This window comes from Tursiops truncatus, chromosome 6 (assembly GCF_011762595.2).
Source record: "Tursiops truncatus isolate mTurTru1 chromosome 6, mTurTru1.mat.Y, whole genome shotgun sequence".
NCBI classification, from domain to species: Eukaryota; Metazoa; Chordata; class Mammalia; order Artiodactyla; family Delphinidae; genus Tursiops; species Tursiops truncatus.
The window spans coordinates 84,665,503-84,687,789 of record NC_047039.1 but is presented as its reverse complement, the minus strand read 5'-3'; the positions used below and the strand labels follow the sequence as shown (position 1 = coordinate 84,687,789).

At 41.4% G+C, this 22,287-nt stretch overlaps 1 pseudogene; it reads right to left on the bottom strand.

Annotated features, from left to right (window-relative positions):
* Window positions 1-654: 654 nt before the first annotated feature.
* LOC117312823 (5S ribosomal RNA) lies at window positions 655-773 on the bottom strand (annotated as a pseudogene).
* Between the last annotated feature and the right edge of the window lie 21,514 nt (window positions 774-22,287).

The window sequence follows — 22,287 nt, the reverse complement described above, 5'->3', positions numbered from 1 at the left end:
ACTAAATATATGATTCTCTCCAATCCATTCTCCCATATTCCCTGTCTCTCCCATTCTTTCCACCTGAGACTCATGACCCACCAGGTCCACAAGTCCTGTGGACCTTTACCTCCTAAAATAGATCCTAATTTTGTGACCCACCAGGTCCACAAGTCCTGTGGACTTTTACCTCCTAAAATAGATCCTAATTTTGTCCCTTATTTTCCACTGCATTTTTTATAGCTTAAGACCTCATCATCTGTCATAAATATAACAGATGTTGCAGTAGACTTCCTGCTCCATTCCCAATCTATCTTCCATTCACACTCCAGAGTGATATTTCTGAACATAAACCCATCACATTAATCCCCTGCCTAAAACCAATTCATTGATTTTGTATCATTTACTGGGGGGAAAAAACACCATATTCTATATCATGGCTCACAAGGATCTCCATGATCTGATCCACTGGGAACCCTCTAGCCTCAGCCCCTGCTCCCACATCATATTTTATTCTCAAAATCCCAAACCACTTTTGGTTCCCCAAACACACCAAGCTATTCTGTGTTATGCCTTTGCTTATGCGGTGCTCTCTTACAGAAAGACTTTCCCCACCTACCTCCTCCTGTCATTCTAGAGAATTCCTAACCAGCTTTAAAAAAAAAAAAAAAAAAAAGCTTACAGCACTGGGTATTCCCAGTTGGTCTCCTATCCAAATACTAGCCAAGCCCGACCCTGCTTAGCTTCTAAGATCAGACGAGAAGCAGCACTTTCAGGGCGGTATAGCTATAGACCTAATCAGCGTTTAAAACAGACCTCACAGGTCATCTTCCACCTCCATTCTCCTCTAGTAGCTTCTGCTCCTAGTGTAGCTATTGTTTCTTGCGCATCTTTATTCCCTGGACACTCATTGCTGCATTTTCCAGGATGCATGGTAATTATTTGTACAGATGTCTGTCTAGTCATATAGACAATGAGTGCCTTCAGATGTAAAACACATACACACCGTCTAGATATATCTACTCTGATGGTACTCAAACTCATTCAGATATTCCATGTGTCCTCATATTTATACATGCTTATTCAGATGTTTTTGCAAACATACGGAGGTTCACTTATGTTCCTCACACATCATTCCACTGTTACATGGGCTTGTATAGCTGTCACAGTGTTTGCTCAGGTGACACATATGTCCCTTAAATGTTACCTGTGTTCACTTAGATCTGCCATGTGCCCATGTAGCTGTTAATCAGCTCACTGAAATGCCACACATAGGTATCACTCATACTTGAAACAGTAGTTCTCAAAATGTGGTTCCCAGACCAGCAGCACCAGGATCATCTGAACGCATATTCTTGGGCCCAACCCCAGGCCTTCTGATTCAGAAACTCTGGGGAAGAGCTCCCAGCAATGTGTGCTCAACAAGTCCTGTAGGTGATTCCGGCACACGCTCAAGTTTGAGACCCACCAACTGAGATGTTACACATCCCCATTCATAGGTTCTACTAACACAGGTGACACACACGTTCACTAAAATGTTACACATGTTAGTTGTTTTAAAAACAGATTCATTTAGATAGTAAATAGCTCAAACATTACACACTGATATTCAGATCGTGCTCACGCTTATTCAGAAAGTCACACCTGAGACATCACAAACCCTCATCAGACACTACACATGCTCACTGAGATGATACACATGTTTGCTGTGTTGTTAAAAATGCTTACCTAAATCTTACATATGTTAAACTATTCACTTTGATCTTCCACACTCACGTGTTTATTTAGATGCCACCTACCCTTTTTCAGATAATACATCAATACATGTTCACTCAGACCTTACACATGTTCATATATGTTTCACAACGCACACAGATGTTTCACAAGCCCATTCTGATATTAAAGGTGCTTATTCAGATCACACGTGCTCACTTTCACGTCCATGGGACCATTCAGTTGTATGCTCACTCATTCAGAAACTGCCTTGCCCACCCCGTATGCACTGCTAACCAACCCCGGCTACAGATGAAGGGTTATATTCTGCTCTGGCCATTTCCCATCTTGAGGATGGTATCTTCTTTAGAAAGGTTCCCCTTGCCTTGGTCTCCTGTGGCACCTGCCCCCTCTCCTGACGCTGTTGCTGTGTCTCTCCCTTTGTAGACTCTCCTGGCTCATCAGCTTCCTCACAGTTTCTGTGATCTCAGGGTAGCTCAAGCTCACCATTGCTAACACGGAATTCATACCTGTTCCCCACACTCAAATACCCTCACCTACTTGGGGAAAGTTGCTCCAGCAACTGTCAGCCTTTCACTGGGTTTGAATGTGCTTTTAACCACATCTTCTGTCACCTTTGGCAACCCCCAGTTATTTACCTACAAGGCTTTCCGAGTTCAGAGAAGCTTTTGATTGGTTCCACTTCATAATTTTATCATTGCCTTGGCCGCAATCAATAAGAGAGGCTTATGCAGTGACACTAGATCAACATCCAAAACAGGGAGTATTCATTGAGCACTTAGCATGAGCTCAACCTCCTTTAGTGGCCCAGAAACACTTCTGTGCTTGTCCCAAGTGTTTCTTCCTCCAATTTACAGAGAAAAAGCTATTTTATGTTTGGAATCAGAATGTTACTAATTTGAATCTTGGTTCTACCACTTACTGGCTATGTGATCTTGAGAAAGTCATTTAATGACGAAGTCCCTTGGCATAGTGACTAAGTCAGAAGTTTAGTCCCACTGATTGAGGAATAGAGGACGAGGGAATATTGAAGTTAGAAAACTGGGTACAAGGGGACAATTCTAGGATGGACAGTTTCAAGGTCTGAGAAAGGAATAGAGAGCTTGATAAACACGGATTATAGGGTCACTGTTCAGATACCACACTCTGAGTCAGATGAGCTGCAAAGCCACTGACAGCATGGCTTGGAACTTGTAGTCACTGCTTGGGCCTGACACTACCACTCGTTGGGGAGGAGGACTGGGGCTTCTTGAAGCTTCCTGCCTTAAGAGCAGATTGTTTCTAGAACTGAGATAGACTGAAGCATGCAGGGATGTCACTAGTGAGCTGAGAAAAGTAGAAGCAAGGAAATGGGGGTCCAAATTGGTGACAGAAGGGCTGCTAGCGTGGGTTTCACATTTCTGTGACATTTAAGTCATAAGGCAGTGCATATGAACCAAAAAGGCCGCCAGGCTGTACACATTCACTCCTTAAATAGGTAACATGTACAGAGTGCTTAGAACAGTGCCTGATCCAGAATAAGGACCACATAAGTGTTTTCTAGTGTGATGGTATTTATGAATTAACTCAACAAATATACAGTATGCACCTGCTATGTTTCAGTTGTTAGGGATAGACAAAATAAAACCATAACCCCTTACCTCAAGAGAGAAATAATCTGTTAATAACCTAATTTAAAGAAACATAGAAACAAAAGGAAGGAATGTCCAATTCTGCCTGGGTCTGGTGAGGCAGGGGTGTCGCAGGGAGCATCTCTGATGTGTTTGCATGGACTCTTGGGTAGTCAGCAAGAAGACGGAGAAAGTAGGGTATTCAGACAGAACACCAGCAAGTGCAAAGGTAATACATTCAAGGAAATGGAGGGAGCCAAAGGAACTATACAGAGAATGGGGAAAGGTCAGGCAAGAGAGGAAGGTTAGAACCAAATCACAAATGGCCTTGAATGTCTTGATAAGAGATTAGGCCTAAATCTGTAGGCAGTAGGGAGCTACTGAAGGTTTTTTTTTTTTTTTTTTTTTTTTTGGGGTATGCGGGCCTCTCACTGTTGTGGCCTCTCCCGTTGTGGAGCACAGGCTCCGAACGCGCAGGCTCAGCGGCCATGGCTCACGGGCCCAGCCGCTCCGCGGCATGTGGGATCTTCCGGGACCGGGGCACGAACCCGTGTCCCCTGCATCGTTAGGCGGACTCTCAACCACTGCGCCACCGGGGAGGCCCCTGAAGGTTTTTGAGCAGGAGAATGACTTGAGTTGATTTATGTTTTAGAAACATCGCTCTTGCTACAGTGTGAACGATATCAGGAGGAAGGCAAGGCAGGAAGAAGGGAGCCCTGCTAGAATATTCTGGCTGCAATTCAGATGGAAGATGATGATGATCTGGATAAAGTAGTAGCAAGAAGGATGGAGATGGGAGGACAAACACCAAAGAGAGTTAAGAGGTAGGAAAAAAAATGACAAGATTTGATGATCACTTGAACAGGGGGCTGGAAAGAAAGGAAATATGTCCTTATCACACTTACGGAAAAACCGTAGTTTTAAGTAAAGTATCCCAGTGCAGCTGGGAACTGATCTGCGCTGATATCTGGCACTTGTTCAGGGCCACCCCCTCGGTAAAAGATCTAGGAACCCTGACAATGATTCACAGATTCCAATCATTCATGCACTCTAGAGCCCTGACTGCTTCTTCTGGGATGCTAAAGCGGCATAGCTGACCTAATGAAAAGAGACAGTCACAAGACCCATTTCAGTTAGCCAAGAAGATGGAAGCACCCACCACAGCAATGCACGTACATGTCAGATGAGTCGATGAATGGAAATTCTAAAGTTAAAGCAGAAGGACCCAGGATCAAATACAAAATTGATCAGTGACTATGGTATATTTTCTGAATGTATCCAAACAGACAAGAAACTCATTACATGACTTCTGGGTGGACAGAAGCTTGACATTCTGAAATTTCAAAGCTCTATTATAGCTGCCATTACCAAAATATTCAGTTTAAAATGTCAGGGCTACATATGAAGTGGGCACTCAATTGAGTGAATAAATGAATGAATGGATTTCTCTGACATATTAAATCTAGCTTTCAAGATTTCCTGGTGATTACATTATCAGTCACATTTTCCACATGGCTTTGGTGACAGCATATTAATAACTGAGAGTGTTAATTAATGGATCAGGATTAACTTGAAGGGAAGTTTTAGTAGGATTCCCAGGTTTCTGTACATAGCTCAATCCTGTTCAACATTTTCATCCACAGTTTGGATGAAAGCACAACTGTCACTCTTATCAAAATAACCCACAGCTGGGGATGTCCCTCTCTCCTTCCTTCCCTGTCCACTGTGATGATCAGGGTAGGTCTGATCTTTAAGAGAAAAATGAGAACTAGAGATCACCTTGTTGCTTTATATTATTTGGGAAATGAAGTAGGGAAAGGGAGGAGGGAAGGGAAGTGCAGAGGGAAACAAAAGGACAAGGAGAAGAGGAAACAGGAGAAAGGAAGGAAAGAAAGAAAATAGAAAAGGAGAGGAGGGAATGGGGAGCAAGGGAAGAGGAAAGGAAAAATGGGAAGAAGGAAGTAAGGGTGGGAGAAGGAAGGAGGTAGGGAAAGAAGTAAGAGAAGAGCCACCAAACACAAACAGAATGGCAATGGTTGAAAGGAATAGAACCTAGACAAGAGTCTTGGGCAACGGAAGAGAGTCCCTAATACCTGCCTTTAAAAATATGAAGGGAGTCACGTAGAAGAGAGAATAACTTTATCATTTATTGCTGCAGAGGGCTGAAATGGGATAAATGGGAGGAATTTAAGAAGATGGTTGTTGGTTTGGTAAATGGAGAGTTTTCAAACAATCAGAACTGTTGAAAAATATAACAAATTGAAATGTCATGAGCTGCCAGCAACGGAGAAAGTTCTTAAGTTATCAGCCCAAGCCTCAGGCTGGGGGAATGAACTTCTGCCTGGTATGGAGATTGGTCCAGACAACCTCACGAGTCTTATATAGCTATTCTAATGTAGACAAAGAAACACTTTGTGCTCACGTGTTTAATGATAAGTTGCCCTAGCTAGCACAGTGAAGAGTAGAGAAAAGGAGTAAGGGAGAGAAAAAGGGAGAAACTCAGAGGATAAAAGGATTCATTCATTGCTTTTTTTTTATCCAACAAATATTTATTGGTGGCTGAATGGGAATAAAATGATAAGTCAAAATAGATAGTTCCTGTTCTTATGGAACCTAGTCTGTTAGTGAGACGAACATTAATTAAATATCCCCTCTAATGAATGCATAAATACTGAGATAATTGCTCTAACATGAGTGTTTTTGAAGAATATATAACAAGAGAGCTTGACTGGGAAAGGGGATGGGGTGTGTCTTAGTCAGCTCAGACTGCTGTAAACCAGAACAAAATACCAGTTCTGGAGGCTGGGAGTCCAAGATCAAAGTACCAGCCAATTCAGCGTCTGATGAAGACCCTCTTCCTGGGTGCAGATGGCTGCCTTCTCACTGTGTCTTCATATGAAGAGAGAAAGACAGCTCTAGTCTCTTCCTCTTCTCATAAGGACACTAATCCCATCATGGGGCCCACGCTTATGACCTCATCAAAATCTAATTACCGCCCAAAGGCCCGATCTCCACAGTTTAATGTTTCAACATATGAATGGGGAGGCTGCACAAACATTTAGTCTATAAAAGGGGACAGTCAAGAAAAATTTCCCTGAAGAAGTGATCCCTGGGCTGAGATCTGCAGGAGAGGTATGGGCACAGGAATTCATTCCACGGAGAAGGTACAACATAGGCAATGTTCCTACAGCATGATGGAGCAGGGGCCCTTGGCAGCACTGAGAGGCCAGTGTGCATGGATCACAGAAAGGAAGAGTGAGAGACAGGCAGGATGAATTTCAAGAGGTAGGCAGGGCTGAACCAAGCAAGGCCACTTTATTTGATAAAGGACCATACTGATTTTTTCCTCTAACTCAACAAATTTATATTGAGAATTTAATATATGTCAGGCACCAGCTAGGCACTAAAAATACACCAGGGATGATAAGCAAGACAGATATGATGCTTACAATGCAAAAATAGTAAGTGCTGATATAGGGAAGTAGGGACACATAACTTCCGGAGGATGGGGAATAGCAAAAGACTTCCTAAAGGAAGGGGTATTTTAAGTGAGTCCTGAAAGAGAAATAAAGTAGACTTTAGCAAAGTGAAAACTGAAACACAACTTATTGCAGTTTTAAGGAGCAGGTATGCAGGCCTGGAGGTAAGAGAGAGTACCTTGCGTTGGAAGAAGATGACAGAAGTTCAGAAGTAGCTAAAATAAAAGGTACAAGGAGATACTAGCAAGAGATGGTGGTGAGGTTGTAAGCAAGGGATATATCGTGAAGGGACCCATACTCCATGTTAAGAAGTATAGCCCACATCCTGAGGGAAAGGGTCGTGTAGAATGGATTGGGAAAGAGAAAGCCAAACACTGGGAGGCCAGTTAGGAAACTATTAGCATAATTGAGGTGACAGTTGATGAGATCTGAATTATTTTGGAGACAAATGAGGAAAAGGGAATTGGATGGGATTGAGACATATTTAGGAGGCAGAAGTTATTAGACCTAGTGTTTGATTATCTAAGTAAGGTGTGGTAGGCAGTATCACAGCCCCCCAAAGATGTCCCTGGAACCTATGAATAGGTTAGGCTATATGGCAAAGGGGAATTGAGGTTGCAGATAGAATGAGGCTGCTAATCAGATGACCTTAAACCTGGAGATTATCCTAGATTATCCTGGTAGGTCCAGTGGAATCACAAGGGTCCTTAAAGTGGAAGAGGGGGCAGAAGAAAGAGAACCAGAGATGGCAGTGTGAGGACTGACCTTGCTGGCTTTGAAGATGGAGGAAGGAGGCCACGAGCCAAAAAATAGTGGTAGCCTCTAGATGCTGGAAAAAGCAAGGAAATAGATTCTCCCACAGAGTCTTCAGAAGAAATGCTGGCCTGCCGACATCTTGATTTTAGCTCAGTGAGAGTCATTTTGGTCTTCTGACCTCCAGAACTGTAAGATACTAAATTTGTATGATTTAAGCACTAAATCTGTGGTAATTTATTATAGCAGCAATATGAAACTAACACAGTGACAGAGAGGAAAGATCCAGGATGATGCCAAGATTCTGTCTTTACAACATTGTGGAATGGTGCTTCCACTAGGGAACATAGGAAGAGGAGGAAGAGGTTAAGGAGATAAATGTTGATTCACTTTTGAACACACTGATTGTGGGGTTTCTGCAATACTGATGCCAGGTAAATGTGTCAGTCTGGAGAATCAAAAAAGAGTTCTAGATTAGAGATACAGATTTTAGAGTCATTAACATATGTGGTAACTTACCTGCCAAGTACAGGTGATCATCTAGGGAGAGAGAGCAAACTTTTTTTAAAAAAGGAAGAGGAAGAAGAAATGGACCTGTATGCAGAAAATTATAACACACTGATGAAAGAAATTAAAGATGATACAAATAGATGGAGAGATATACCATGTTCTTGGATTGGAAGAATCAATGTTGTGAAAATGACTATACTACCCAAAGCAATCTACGGATTCAATGCAATCCCTATCAAACTACCAATGGCATTTTTCACTGAACTAGAACAAAAATTTCACAATTTGTATGGAAACACAAAAGACCCTGAATAGCCAAAGCAATCTTGAGAAAGAAAAACGGAGCTGGAGGAATCAGGCTCCCTGACTTCAGACTATACTACAAAGCTACAGTAATCAAGACAGTATGGTACTGGCACAAAAACAGAAATATAGATCAATGGAACAGGATAGAAAGCCCAGAGATAAACCCACACACATATGGTCACCTTATTTTTGATAAAGGAGGCAAGAATATACAATGGAGAAAAGACAGCCTCTTCAGTAAGTGGTGCTGGGAAAACTGGATAGCTACATGTAAGACTATGAAATTAGAAAACTCCCTAAACACCATACACAAAAATAAACTCAAAATGGATTAAAGACCTAAATGTAAGGCCAGACACTATAAAACTCTTAGAGGAAAACATAGTCAGAACACTCTTTGACATAAATCACAGTAAGATCCTTTTTGACCCACCTCCTAGAGAAATGGAAATAAAAACAATAATAAACAAATGGGACCTAATGAAACTTCAAAGCTTTTGCACAGCAAAGGAAACCATAAACAAGACAAAAAGCTAGCCCTCAGAATGGGAGAAAATAGTTTCAAATGAAGCAACTGACAAAGGATTAATCTCCAAAATTTACAAGCAGCTCATGCAGCTCAATAACAAAAAAACAAACAACCCAATCCAAACATGGGCAGAAGACCTAAGTAGACATTTCTCCAAAGAAGATATACAGATTGCTAACAAACACATGAAAGAATGCTCAACATCATTAATCATTAGAGAAATGCAAATCAAAACTACAATGAGGTATCATCTCACACCAGTCAGAATGGCCATCATCAAAAAATCTAGAAACAATAAATGCTGGAGAGGGTGTGGAGAAAAGAGAACACTCTTGCACTGCTGGTGGGAATGTGAATTGGTACAGCCACTATGGAGAACAGTATGGAGGTTCCTTAAATAACTAAAAATAGAAGTACCATACGACCCAGCAATCCCACTACTGGGCATATACCCTGAGAAAACCATAATTCAAAAAGAGTCACGTACCACAATGTTCATTGCAGCTCTACTGACAATAGGCAGGACACGGAAGCAACCTAAGTGTCCATCGACAGATGAATGGATAAAGAAGATGTGGCACATATATACAATGGAATATTACTCAGCCATAAAAAGAAAGGAATTTGAGTTATTTGTAGTGAGGTGGATGGACCTAAAGTCTGTCATACAGAGTAAAGTAAGTCAGAAAGAGAAAAACAAATGCCATATGCTAACACATATATAAGGAATCTAAAAAAAAAAGGTTCTGATGAACCTAGGAGCAGGACAGGAATAAAGACACAGATGTAGAGAATGGACTTGAGGACATGGGGAGTGGGAAGGGTAAGCTGGGACGAAGTGAGAGAGTGGCATGGATATATATACACTACCAACTGTTAACTAGATAGCTAGTGGGAAGCAGCTGCATAGCACAGGGAGATCAGCTCCTCGGTGCTTTGTGACCACCTAGAGGGGTGGCATAGGGAGGGTGGGAGGGAGACGCAAGAGGGAGGAGATATGGGGATAAGTATATGTATTGCTGATTCACTTTGTTATATAGCAGAAACTAACACACCATTGTAAAGCAATTATACTCCAATAAAGATGTTTAAAAAAAAGTGGACAGGGCTTCCCTGGTGGTGCAGTGGTTGAGAGTCCGCCTGCCGATGCAGGGGACACGGGTTTGTGCCCCGGTCTGGGGAGATCCCACATGCCGTGGAGTGGTTGGGCCCGTGAGCCATGGCCGCTGAGCCTACGCGTCCAGAGCCTGTGCTCTGCAACGGGAGAGGCCACAACACTGAGAGGCCCACGTACTGGAAAAAAAAAAAAGGACAAAGAATCTAAATAGATATCTTTACAAAGAAGATATATAAATGGCCAATAAGCACATAAAAAGACGCTCAATGTTATTAGCCATGAGGGAAATACAAATAAAAACCACAATGAGATATATCTTCATAACCATTAGGATATGTACAGTCAAAAAACATTTAATAAAACAAGTGTTCGTGAGGATACAGCAAAACTGGAACCTTTATACTTTGCCAGTGGGAATGTAATATGGTGTGGCTACTTTGTATAACAGTTTGCATTTCCCCAACATGTTAAATATAAAGTTTCCACATGACCCAACAATTCTATTCTTAGGTATATATGCAAGAGAAATGAAAACATACATCTACACAAAAAGTTGTACATGAATGTTCACAGCACTGTTATTCATAAAATAGCCAAAAAGTGGAAACAATTCAAATGTCCATCAGCTGATGAATGGAAAAATAAAATGTGGTATATCCCTACAATGGGCTATTATTTGGCAATAAAGACACGAATTATTCATATATCTACAACATAGATGGTCCTTGAAAACACTATGCCAAGTGGAAGAAGCCAATCACAAAAGGCACATATTATATGAATCCATTTATGTGCAATGTCCAGAACAGGCAAATCTAATGAGACAGAAACCAGATTAGTGGTTTCCTAGGGCTGGGAGCGGGACCGTTGAGAGAGAAATGAGGAGTAACTGCTAATGGGGACAGGATTTCTTTTGGGGTTGGAGATAATGTTCTACAATATATTGTCATTGTGGCTGCACAACTCTGTGAATACACTAGAAGCCATTGAATTATATACCTTCAATGGTGAATTGTTTAACACATGAATTACATCTCAATAAAGCTGTTTTGTTTGTTTGTTTTTTTAAACATAGCTGGAGAGAAAGCATGGAAGATGTTCACAGAATATGTTCAGGATGTGTTATATGTTCCCTGATACTAAGAAGGTAGCAATACCCTTAGAGTTCAGATCCAGATGAAGATGAAGCCAGTATAGCCATCCTGGTCCACCTCCAATGAGAGCAGAGGTCCCCTAAGAAGCCAGGGTAAGTTCTGAGACAATCTAAAGAAGTGAGTCCACTGTACAGACTGCCCCAGTACCTCCAGCTTCACCTCCTCCTTTTGAAAACTAGTCCCAGCTTCCCCTCCTTTAAGAGCGCTGTCTTTGACCTACTGAGAAATACCAGAATCCATTTTCCAACAGCTTTCAGGCAAAAGCTCATTCATTATGGCTTCGGCTTCAGTTCCAAATAGGAACTGAATTTTTTTTCTTATCAAAATTTTTCCCCCAATTCCCTTAGTATCCTTTTGTCTTCTAATTTTGACTCCAGCTGTTTGGTTTTGAGTACCCGTGTCTCTATGTTTAGGCTGATGAGCATAGATGGCCCCAGCTGGCTGTGCGCTCTCTGGATGGATGCAATACTCTCATCTTTGATTTTCTACCTCCTTCCTCTCCCTTACTGGGTTCACAGGCAGCCCTGTGAATTAATCAAGTCACTTTTAGTTCCAAGTGGCAGAAACCCCTTAAACTAGGTCTGGCTAAAAGAGAAAGAGAAATATCTTGGAAGGATATTCTAGAGTATCATTTTCTATAACTGAAGAAATCATTGAACAAATCACAGGAAAGGTACCACTGGGCCTTAGGGTAACTGGAACTGGGGATACGAATGCCATCTGGACCTTCCATTATCTCATCTCTTGTCTCTGCTTCTCTCTGCAAGCCTACTCCATTCTCGCTACAGTGGCATCCTTCAAAGCACAGCATGGCCGTCAGTAGTTCCTAAACCTCCATATCAAAATTTCCATATCACAGAGGTAAAGGTCTTATGTTTTAATTTTAATATGAAAAATCACAGAGAAAATATGCTATTGGTCAAGAAATTAGCATATAGCTAGCCCATGAGTTGCAAAATAATGCCAGACTTAACCCAGCCCAGAGAGGGGTTCTGGTCACATGGCAGGAATTTTTGTTGTTAATGTCGTCTAATTGCAACATCTCCAGTTGGCCTCAGTCCTTGCCATACTCATTGGTGTCATGCTGCATGGCTGCCCCTGAAAGAATTTGAGTTTGTAGCCGAGTTTGGGCTGAACTTCTTAAGGACAAACATTGTGCCATTTTCATTTCCCTATGCTCAGTCCCCAGCCCAAACCCTGCACACAGTATCCCAAAGAAATCCTCAAATCAAAAATTGAGTTGAATTGTATAGAGGAGCGTTGCAAAGTGAACTGCCATCTTTTGCATCAGGAAAAAATGACTCCCTCAGGGAGATAATCAAGATGGCAGAGTAAGAAAATGTATAGCTCATATCCTCCCGTGAACACATCAAAAATACATCTACATGTGGAACAATTCTCACTGAAAACAAACTGGACCATATGGAAGCAACCCAAGGATCCAACAACAGACAAATGGCCAAAGAAGATGTGGTATACGTGTCAATGGAACATTACTCGGCCATAGAAAAGAATGAACTTCTGCCATCTGCAGCAAGGTGGATGGACCTAGAGAATATTATGCTTAGTGAAGTAAGTCAGACAGAAAAAGATAAGTGCCATATGGTATCACTTATATGTGGAATCTAAAAAACAAAACAAATGAATGTAGATAGCAAAAAAGAAACAGATATAGGAAACAAACTAGTGGTTACCAGTGGGGAGAGGGAAGGGGGGAGGGGGGAGATGGGGTATGGGAAAGAGATACAAACTACTATGTATAAGATAGATAAGCAACAAGGATATATTGGACAGCACAGGGAATTACAGCCATCATGTTGTAATAACTTTCAATGGCATATAACCTGTAAAAATACTGAATCGCCATGCTGTACACCTGAAACTAATACAATATTGTAAATCAACTATATTTCAATTCAAAAAAATGACTCCTGTGAAGCTCTGATTTTCCACATTTTTCTTTATTAACAGAAGTCAGACACTTTATTTTCTTCCCTGTAAACTTGGTATGATAATAATACCAACCTCATAGAGTATTGTGTTGATTAAAGAAAATAAAGTAAGTAGAATATTTGGTTCTGGGCCTGCACAGGGTAGCATTTAATAAAATAAGTCATTAACACTGTCCTTATTTTCATCATCGTCATCATTACAGCCATTCTGCTTTCACTGTTTCACTGCCCCATCCACGTGTATCAAGTGACATATGACAGCGTTTTAATCCTTCTCTCCCATGGTAGGAATTGTCACTGTGTACTTTACTGCACACAGCATCCCAACCCACCCAGATCCCAAAATTTAGGAAAGAGAAGAGGCCCTAGTAAGTCCCAAAGGCATAGCACAGACTGCGTTGCTCGAAGAACTGGAACCACCTGAACATTTCTAACAGATTTTCGCTGTTTCAACAGTCTCCAGGCATCCCATACAGGAAGCTCTGAGTCAAAGTCCCCTTGTGTACAAAGCTTAGAATGGGCTTCATTATTGGCACTGTAGAGACTCCTTTAAAACCGCTATTCAGGGCAAATACAATTTATCTTCTATGTTCCACAGTTATTAGATCTACAGATTGAGGGACAGTAAAACTGCATCCTCCTTACGGACCAACTGTAAAGATTAATTAGGTGATATCAGCCAAGCGGAGTTCTCCTGAGAAGTACAAATAAATGTACTCCCTCTTGCTATTATGAGGCTTGGAGATATTTTTTCTCTCTGTTATTTAAGATAATGAATCTGATCATTAATAAGTAAACAGATGAAGGGCTAAAGCTTATATTCAATATGGCAAGGACTAGACATTGTATTCAATAGGGCATTCCTCAATCAAACCATCTCCTTTAAAAAAGACAACAGAATCTGTATTAAGATGCTGCCTGGTGGGCAATCAGCCGTCTTAAGGGGCCACTTCTTCAGAATGTGGACACAGCTTCCAATACCGTTTTGATTCCATCTTTTATTAAAGATCTAACTTGAGGAGGCAATTGATTTTTGTTAGTCCCTAGAGTGAATGCTTAAAGGAGGCTTCACTGTATTTATTTTAAGAGGTTCCTGCTCCTTTATGAAATGCATTTGATTTGATACACAGGAAAAAGAAAAGCCTTCATTTACTAAGTGTTATTCTTTCCACAGTCAATTTTGCATAACTTTAAGTATTTTAATGCAGGAAACCCAGTTCTGAATCACGGATCCTTTGAATCCTGTTTATTTTTCAAGCTCACTTTTTTTTTTTTAATATTCTCTCCAACTCCGAAAATGTATCAGCTAGAAGGTTCGGATAATTTTCCACATTTACTACTTTGTACAACTACTCATATGAATATTTGGACATTTTAAAATATTTTAGTTAGGGACTTCCCTGGTGGCGCAGCGGTTAAGAATCCACCTGCCAGGGCTTCCCTGGTGGCGCAGTGGTTGAGAGTCCGCCTGCCGATGCAGGGGACACGGGTTCGTGCCCTGGTCAGGGAGGATCCCACATGCCGCGGAGAGGCTGGGCCTGTGAGCCATGGCCGCTGAGCCTGCGCGTCCGGAGCCTGTGCTCCACAACGGGAGAGGCCACAACAGTGAGAGGCCCGCGTACCGCAAAAAAAAAAGAATCCACCTGCCAGCTCAGGGCACACGGGTTCGAGCCCTGGTCGGGGAAGATCACACATGCCATGGAGCAACTAAGCCCGTGTGCCACAGCTACTGAGCCTGCACTCTAGAGCCTACAAGCCACAACTACTGAGCCTGCGTGCCATAACTACTAAAGCCCGCGTGCCTAGAGCCCGTGCTCCACAACAAGAGTAGCCACCGCAATGAGAAGCCTGCGCACCACAATGAAGAGTGGCCCCCACTCCCCGCAACTAGAGAAAGCCCGCGCGCAGCAACAAAGACCCAACGCAGCCAAAAATAAATAAATTAATTAATTTAAAAAATTTTTAGTTAAAAACAATATATTTAAGCCTTTTTATTGCTCTACTGGGATTCTCTCAACAGTATCAATGTTCACTGCCTGTTGAAGTTGGACACAGGTAAGGAAGAAGTGTTCTTGTAAATGGGACTTTGAAATAGTATGATTTACTGAGCTTTTTCCTGGGGCCTAACAAGGATGTCTGGTGTGTGATAAGATAAATTCTAGGTAGAACTAGTGGACATTCGATAAAGCAAGACTGATTTTCTAGTCTGTGCTGTGGAACCACATTTATGCAGATCTTCCACCAGATTCTGCAGGAGGAGTAGGCTGAGCTCACTGGCCTTTGCTCACCCCCAAGTCACTTCTAAAATGCCTTTTCCCACTTTTCCCCTAATGATGATTCCAGTCTTTCTCTGAATAGTAATAACAGCAATAATAATCATGGCAATGACAGGAGCTGTTTACTTATATTTGCTCATTTAATCTTCACAGCAGTCCTTGGAAGAGCACAGACATCATTCTTATTTTACAAATAAGGAGGCTGGGGTTTAGAGAGACTAACTAGCTTGGTCAAAGTCACTCACACACATCTGGACCCAGGTCTGTCTCACTCCAAAACCCATACTCTACTCCTGTGCAACACTGCCTTTAGAAATGTGGGATTAGAAAATCCTGGTCAAATAAATAAGCATTGTATCAGTGTTGTCCCGCAAATTCAAAACCCAGAAAAGGCAAGGAGGGGCCAAGCTTCCAGTACAACGTAGTAAATGACACCTTTATTTTCTTTATTTTGACTCTGCAGCCAAACATAAATCCAACCCAATTTCATGGCAGGGCTAGGATAGCTTTCTCCCTACAGCATTGGTTTCACACTATACAGTGACACACGCACCTAAAGGGAACTTCACATGGGTGAACCATGCTCCGTAATCCCTTTCTTGAAAAAACGAAAGCTTTCCTGCTCACGGTAACACCCCAACCCTCAAAGTAAAACAGACAAAAAATCACCAGAAAATATCCCGATGAAATTATGTCTGTAAGTAACATGAAGGATAACAGAAAAGAAAAATAAAAGGCAGAGCAGGTAAACCGAAAGACTCTGCGAAAGTAGAGAGGTAATCAGCTATCACTTCTCAAACAATAAACTGGAGAATATATTATTAATGAGCAGGTCGTATGTGGTATTTTTCATAGCAGCTGCTACATCCCCCTCCTCCCCTCTACCATCCTCACTAAGTCACTGCCCATCTGGCAGCAGCTATGCCCACCACTCTCAAAAATGATGCCCAGGCACTAATTGGATGTAAGTAACTTGATCTCAGGGACAACTCTGCAATATCCAAACATGCATCAATAAGAACATTGTATTTGGTTAAAATTGCAGATATTTCTTAATCCAGACAAAGAGAAGAGCGTGCTTGCTTCTGTGCTAATTGCTGTGCCTCACAAAGGAATGCCAGCCAAGTTAAGATCCATGATTTTGCTCCTAGTTCTTTGTCAACTCAGCTGCTCACAAGCTTCAGAGGATTCCCCTGATAACCGACTTCAACATCCCACACAGTCAGGAGATTTTATTATCTAATCTCCATTCCTCTTTCTGAAATTTAAATACATCCCTGCTCATCTTATCTTAAGCAGAAATAGAATTGGACCATGTCCATAGGTAACACAGAGGGAAAAAAACTTTTTAATCTAAATCCATTGTATCTATTTCTGCTTTCTAACTGGGGAGTGTGGGGATAAAGGTGCCATAATTCATATAACTCTCCACTCCTCCCAATCCAGTTCAGAGACTAGAGGGGAGGAAATAAGTTTGAAAGCACTTCTGATTTTAAATGGTGAATTAAACACATGCATTTAAGTTTGCTCCCTCTCAAATCCCATAAAATCTCAAGTAAAGAATTTTTTTTTTTTTTTTTTTTTTTTTTTGGGGTACGCGGGCCTCTCACTGTTGTGGCCTCTCCCGTTGCGGAGCACAGGCTCCGGACGCGCATGCTCAGCGGCCGTGACTCACGGGCCCAGCCGCTCCGCGGCATGTGGGATCTTCCCGGACCGGGGCACGAACCCGTGTCCCCTGCATCAGCAGGCGGACTCTCAACCACTGCGCCCCCAGGGAAACCCAAGAATTTTTTTAGTGTATGAACTCACAAAGGAAAATGGGAGAGGAGACAATAAAACAAAATGTTAAAGGCTAGAAAGTAGATGAATGGGTAGAAACAGCCTTACACTCAAAAAAGCAAAGTTCTAAATCAGCAGCAAGGAGAGGCAAGAACAGTCTGCTTTACACTGCAGAACTCCCAATGGGCTCAGGAATCAATGCACCAAATACTTCTGGAAGGGGTAGAGAAGATGAGGCCAGCAACAGGAAGACTTGTTAAAAGAATGTTTAAGAAGCATTTGGCTCCCCAAAGTCTTTTCCAATTCTTCCTCCATCCTGGTAGAAACCTGGAGCTTTGTTCTCGGGAAAGGGAACAGAGTTTCTCTGAACTGGGGGGCACCAGGCCCAGTTGAGACTTGGGCACCGTACTGAAAACAATGCAATGACAGAGCACTGACTTACTGAATGTTCAGACCTCAGCCCTTTTTCACATCTACTCAACTCCCAGAGGTTGGCAGCCAGGCAGGGGATTGGAAGAGTCTTCCCTGGGGATTATAACCAAAGAGAAAACTCTAAAGATATTGACATCGGAAGTTCCCAAAGAACGGAGTCCATCCAGTTACCCTACAGTGAAGACAAGATTCAGCAAACCTCTTCTAGTGCCCAGAGCTTCCAAACAGCTTCACGTTCAAATCAAATCAAACCACCAGATAGAATGGAGAAAATGGAGGAGAAGAAATCACCAGTGAAATAATTCAAGAAAATTCCCTACATATGAAAGACATGAATCTCAGATTTAAAGTTCTGACCAGCATAATAGGTGAAAATACACCCACACCAAGGCATTTCACAGTGAAATTTCAGAATTCTAGGGGAAAGAGAAGAATCTTGAGAAAAAAAAAGTTTTCATACAAAGAATGAACAATCTGAATGTCACTGGAAATGAGAAGACAATGGTACAATCCCTTCAAAGTGCTAACAAAATGGTGATTTTTAATCTGGAAATCTTCATACGTCCAACTATCACTATCTTGTGTGAGGATAAAAGACAATTTCAGACATGAAAATTCTAAAAAAAACAAAAACTTCACCTCTAGTGCACCCTTTCTTAGGAAGTGAGGGATGTGCTCCTCCAAAACAAAGAAATAAGAAAGAGGAAATCATGAAATTCAGGAAATAGGATCCTATACGGGAAAGCAGAGAAGTGAATGCTGAGGATGACAGTCAAGAGTGATGGCAGTGACGAAAGTGTGCTGCTTGCCTAGAGAGTCACCAGACCAGACTGGAGTAGGTCAGAAGACTCCAGGAAAGATTTCTGCAAGGATGTAAGATGGAAATCTTGCCTAACCAGAAAGGAAGTGCCGGGAGGAAATTTATTCCAAAACACAGAAAGTGGATGCCCTTGGGGAAGTAGAAGTGGCCAGCATTCTGTCTGAGTCCCAAGGAGAGAGGAAACGTAAGCAGGAATGGAAAGAGTGGCTTTCTCTCACAACGCCTGTGAGATCTGGAGACAGCACTTCCTGGGGCTTAGTCTGTCTGACAGTGGCAACAACAGCGTGTGTGAGGTTTGCCCCTTCGACAGAGCAGCTTTAGCACTAGCCTAACTGGGAGGCTGACAGAGCCAAGAGGGCATATTACAAAAGGCAACATCTCTAGTAACGGGAGATGGTATAGATATACCTGTGGTAGTTGCGGTACAAATAACGTCATATGACTTTACTGAGCATATCTCAGAAAGAAAGTAAAGTAGAACAAGAGAGAAGAGACAATGGCAGATTTAAATGGTGGTTGAAAAGATTTGTTCTAGAACAGTCTTGGATCATCCCTTGAAGACTCCATAAATATCTAGAGGGATTTTATGGTATGTAGGTTAAGTTCCCACATAGGAAGCATGTTTTACACACATACACACACACACACATACACACACACACACCCCCTACCAAATCTGGGCTGCTATCCAGAGTAAAACAGACAGCATATTAATTTACAACTGTCCTAATTATACTTCATTGCAAAAGCCAATTGGTGTTTTCAACTAGAAAATCTGCCCTACTTAAGACATTAGTATCCGAAGACAATTGATAATGGGTTTGCATTTCCACAACTGTGTTTGAATTTCAGTGCCCTGACATCTCACAGTAGGGAATTACTAACTGCATTTTCAGGTACCTGACATCTGGAATTCAGGCATAAGATTGAACACAATTATCCTTCACAATAAAAGTAAACAGAGCTCAGCATGAATCTGCTAATTGTTCTTTCCTGCTGAGCTCCAATTTTTAGTCAGAACAGATACTTAAAAGAGTACCAATCTGTCCATTCTTCTCACAAAGGCCAAAGTTATCTACTCAAAGCCTAAATCACATTATTCCCCTCTTCTGCTTAAAACCCTCCAGTGGAGAATAAAACACAAATTCCTTATCCTGGAAAACAATGCTCTTGATCAGCAGGTCCTGGGTTTGAGCACGCATCCCTGGGAGGACTGGTAAAAACTCAGAATGCCAGGCTCTGCCCCCGAGGCTCTGATGCAGTAGGTCTGGGATGGGGCCTGAGAATGTGCATTACTCACAGATTCCTGGCGATGCTGCTGCTGCTGGTCTGGGGACCACACTTTGAGAACTATTGCTCTCCCTGCCCACGTACCTGTCAAATCTCTAGCTCCATCTCTTAATACCACTCTCCTTCTCGGATACTATACTTCAGCCACTCCAGCCTTTCTGACCCTCAACACTTCATGCTGGTTCCAGGTCAAGGTCTCTGCACTTATGGCTCCCTCTGCCTAAATTCGTTCCTCCTTGATCTCTCCGTGATCTTCATCTTCTTAGAAGGGCCTTCTTAACCACCCTAGCTAATGGAACTCTTCACCACTCTCCATCTACACCACTGTCCTATTTCATTTTCTTGTCACTGGCACTTATCTCTATCTGAAGGTATGTGATAATCATTTGCTCATTATCTGTCTTCTCTACACAGAGGAAGCTCCATGTGGGCAGGGACCTCTCTGGCTTTCTGGTTTATCTGTAGCACTTGGAGGCAAGCGATAAATAAATGTTTAGATAAACAAGTAAATCTATGGAACAGATAAGATCTGTGGTTTGAGAGTTCTAGTCATAAGAAGACTTTCCTCACTAGCCAGACACCTAACAATGCTCCATCAGTTGGTATCTTTCCATCACTCTCATCCAAGAACCTTTTGTTCCCCCAAGTCATCTGTAATTAGAAAATTTATTCCACATGTCATTTGTAATTAGAAAATTGGACCAGGAGGTATAACTTAGCACAAAGCTGGTGGAATGTCAGTTCTGCTAAGCAGGGATACAACAAAATTAGCCCTAGTCTAACGAAAAAAAAATCAAGCTATTTTATAAAAAGAGGAAAGGTATTAGAAGCAAACTATACATTTTAACATGAAGCAAAACTGAAATTGATTTTGACGTGAAGCTAAATCTGTGATCCCAGGCATATAACCCTTGACAAATCACCAGAACTGCAAATCTGTAAAAGGAAATGATGATTTTCAAGGTTAAAAAAAATTTTTTAGAGCCATTTGAGTAATTCAGTTTTCAAACTAAACAAAAACATAAAACATCACTTCTCTTAGACACTAGATTATTTAACAACTGTCTGTTCCCTCGGCTCTTACAAAAATCTTAATTTTTACATCATTTGAGTGGTTTCTCCCAATTGTTGGCCATGAAAATTTATCTCTAGGAGACGTGTAACGTTTGGTTCAAATTCAGCGGCTCACAGTTAAGTGATCTCCCTTAATATCTTTTCTTTGGGAAGAGAAGTAAAATACTGCACTTTAGAATCAGATCACTGCTGAGGGTTTTTAATGGTACTTCATAAACTTCTATCTGTAATCTTCCACTCTCATAGTCATTGTAACAAGTGCATTTCTATTATGTGGACTTTTTTTCTGGTTAATTACTTGATAATTAGCCCAGTACTTGTCTCCACTCAGTATATAAGCATACTCACTCTTCTCTTGCTGTCCTGCTGAACCTTGCAGAATACCAACCACATGACAATATTCAGTGGCTACTTAATGAATGAATAACCAATATAGCAAACAAAGAGAAAAGGAGCATAAAGTCATACTTAGAGAAAGGAAACCTGTTTTTACCATGATCATGATCTCAGAGAAAATATTTTCTTTAAGAATAGACAGAGCCTTGATGTTTTTTCAAAGAAAGGGACATTTGTGGACACCTGTTACCACCAATGGGCTATCATATGATATGGCAATGTAATCATTAATTTGCTGGGTTATCTTGGGCAAGCTGCTTCATCTCTCTGGACCTCACTTTTCTTTTGGGGAAAATTAGGGAGTTAAGACGATTATGAGATCCAAAATCCAATGTTCAAATACTAGATCCATTTCCAATAACTCCAGGAAGAAGGAAAAATGCTACATCCCAATATCATACTTGATTTCTGTAACAGCTAATCACCTAAACTGAAATATGAGCATTCACAAACCATCAAGCTACTGTCTTGCACTTAATTGATCCACAAAGACACTGGATGCTGTGTTCAGTTTCCCCGATACATCAATACACCACCTAGTACTTCACAACTGAACAGAGACTTGAAGCCTCAGAGCCGTAGTTTGTTCCATGGCAAGGCCCGGAATCATACTTTGTTTACATGCTCTTTCCCAGCTTCATTTCTTTGGGATAGAAATTATACAGGTGACCCCGGGATCATTTCCTTTCATATTTTGAGAATTTTTTATAGTGTATATGTTTAGAATACCATCACACGAAAATAGGATATTAATATTCATGGTCTCATCTTCTTTCTCCATAAATCAGATTATATAGATTAGCACCGTCTGCTTCATACACTGACTGCAGACCCACAAAACATGAACCAGGGCATGGAAATCCGTGTAAGGAACAATTTAGGAGTGAAACAGATCAATCTACTTTTACTCTTCAAGCTGAATACATTGTAAAAATTAAGCAAAACAAAAGTCAAATGTGACAAGGATTTTAACTGGAGACTGGTAGATTTCCATCATCAAAGCCCATAGGAAAAGACAAGGCTAATCTTATTAAGGTTATCTGGGTATGCTGCAACAACCAGCCCCAAGAAACCGAGGGTTCTACAATCAATTTCTC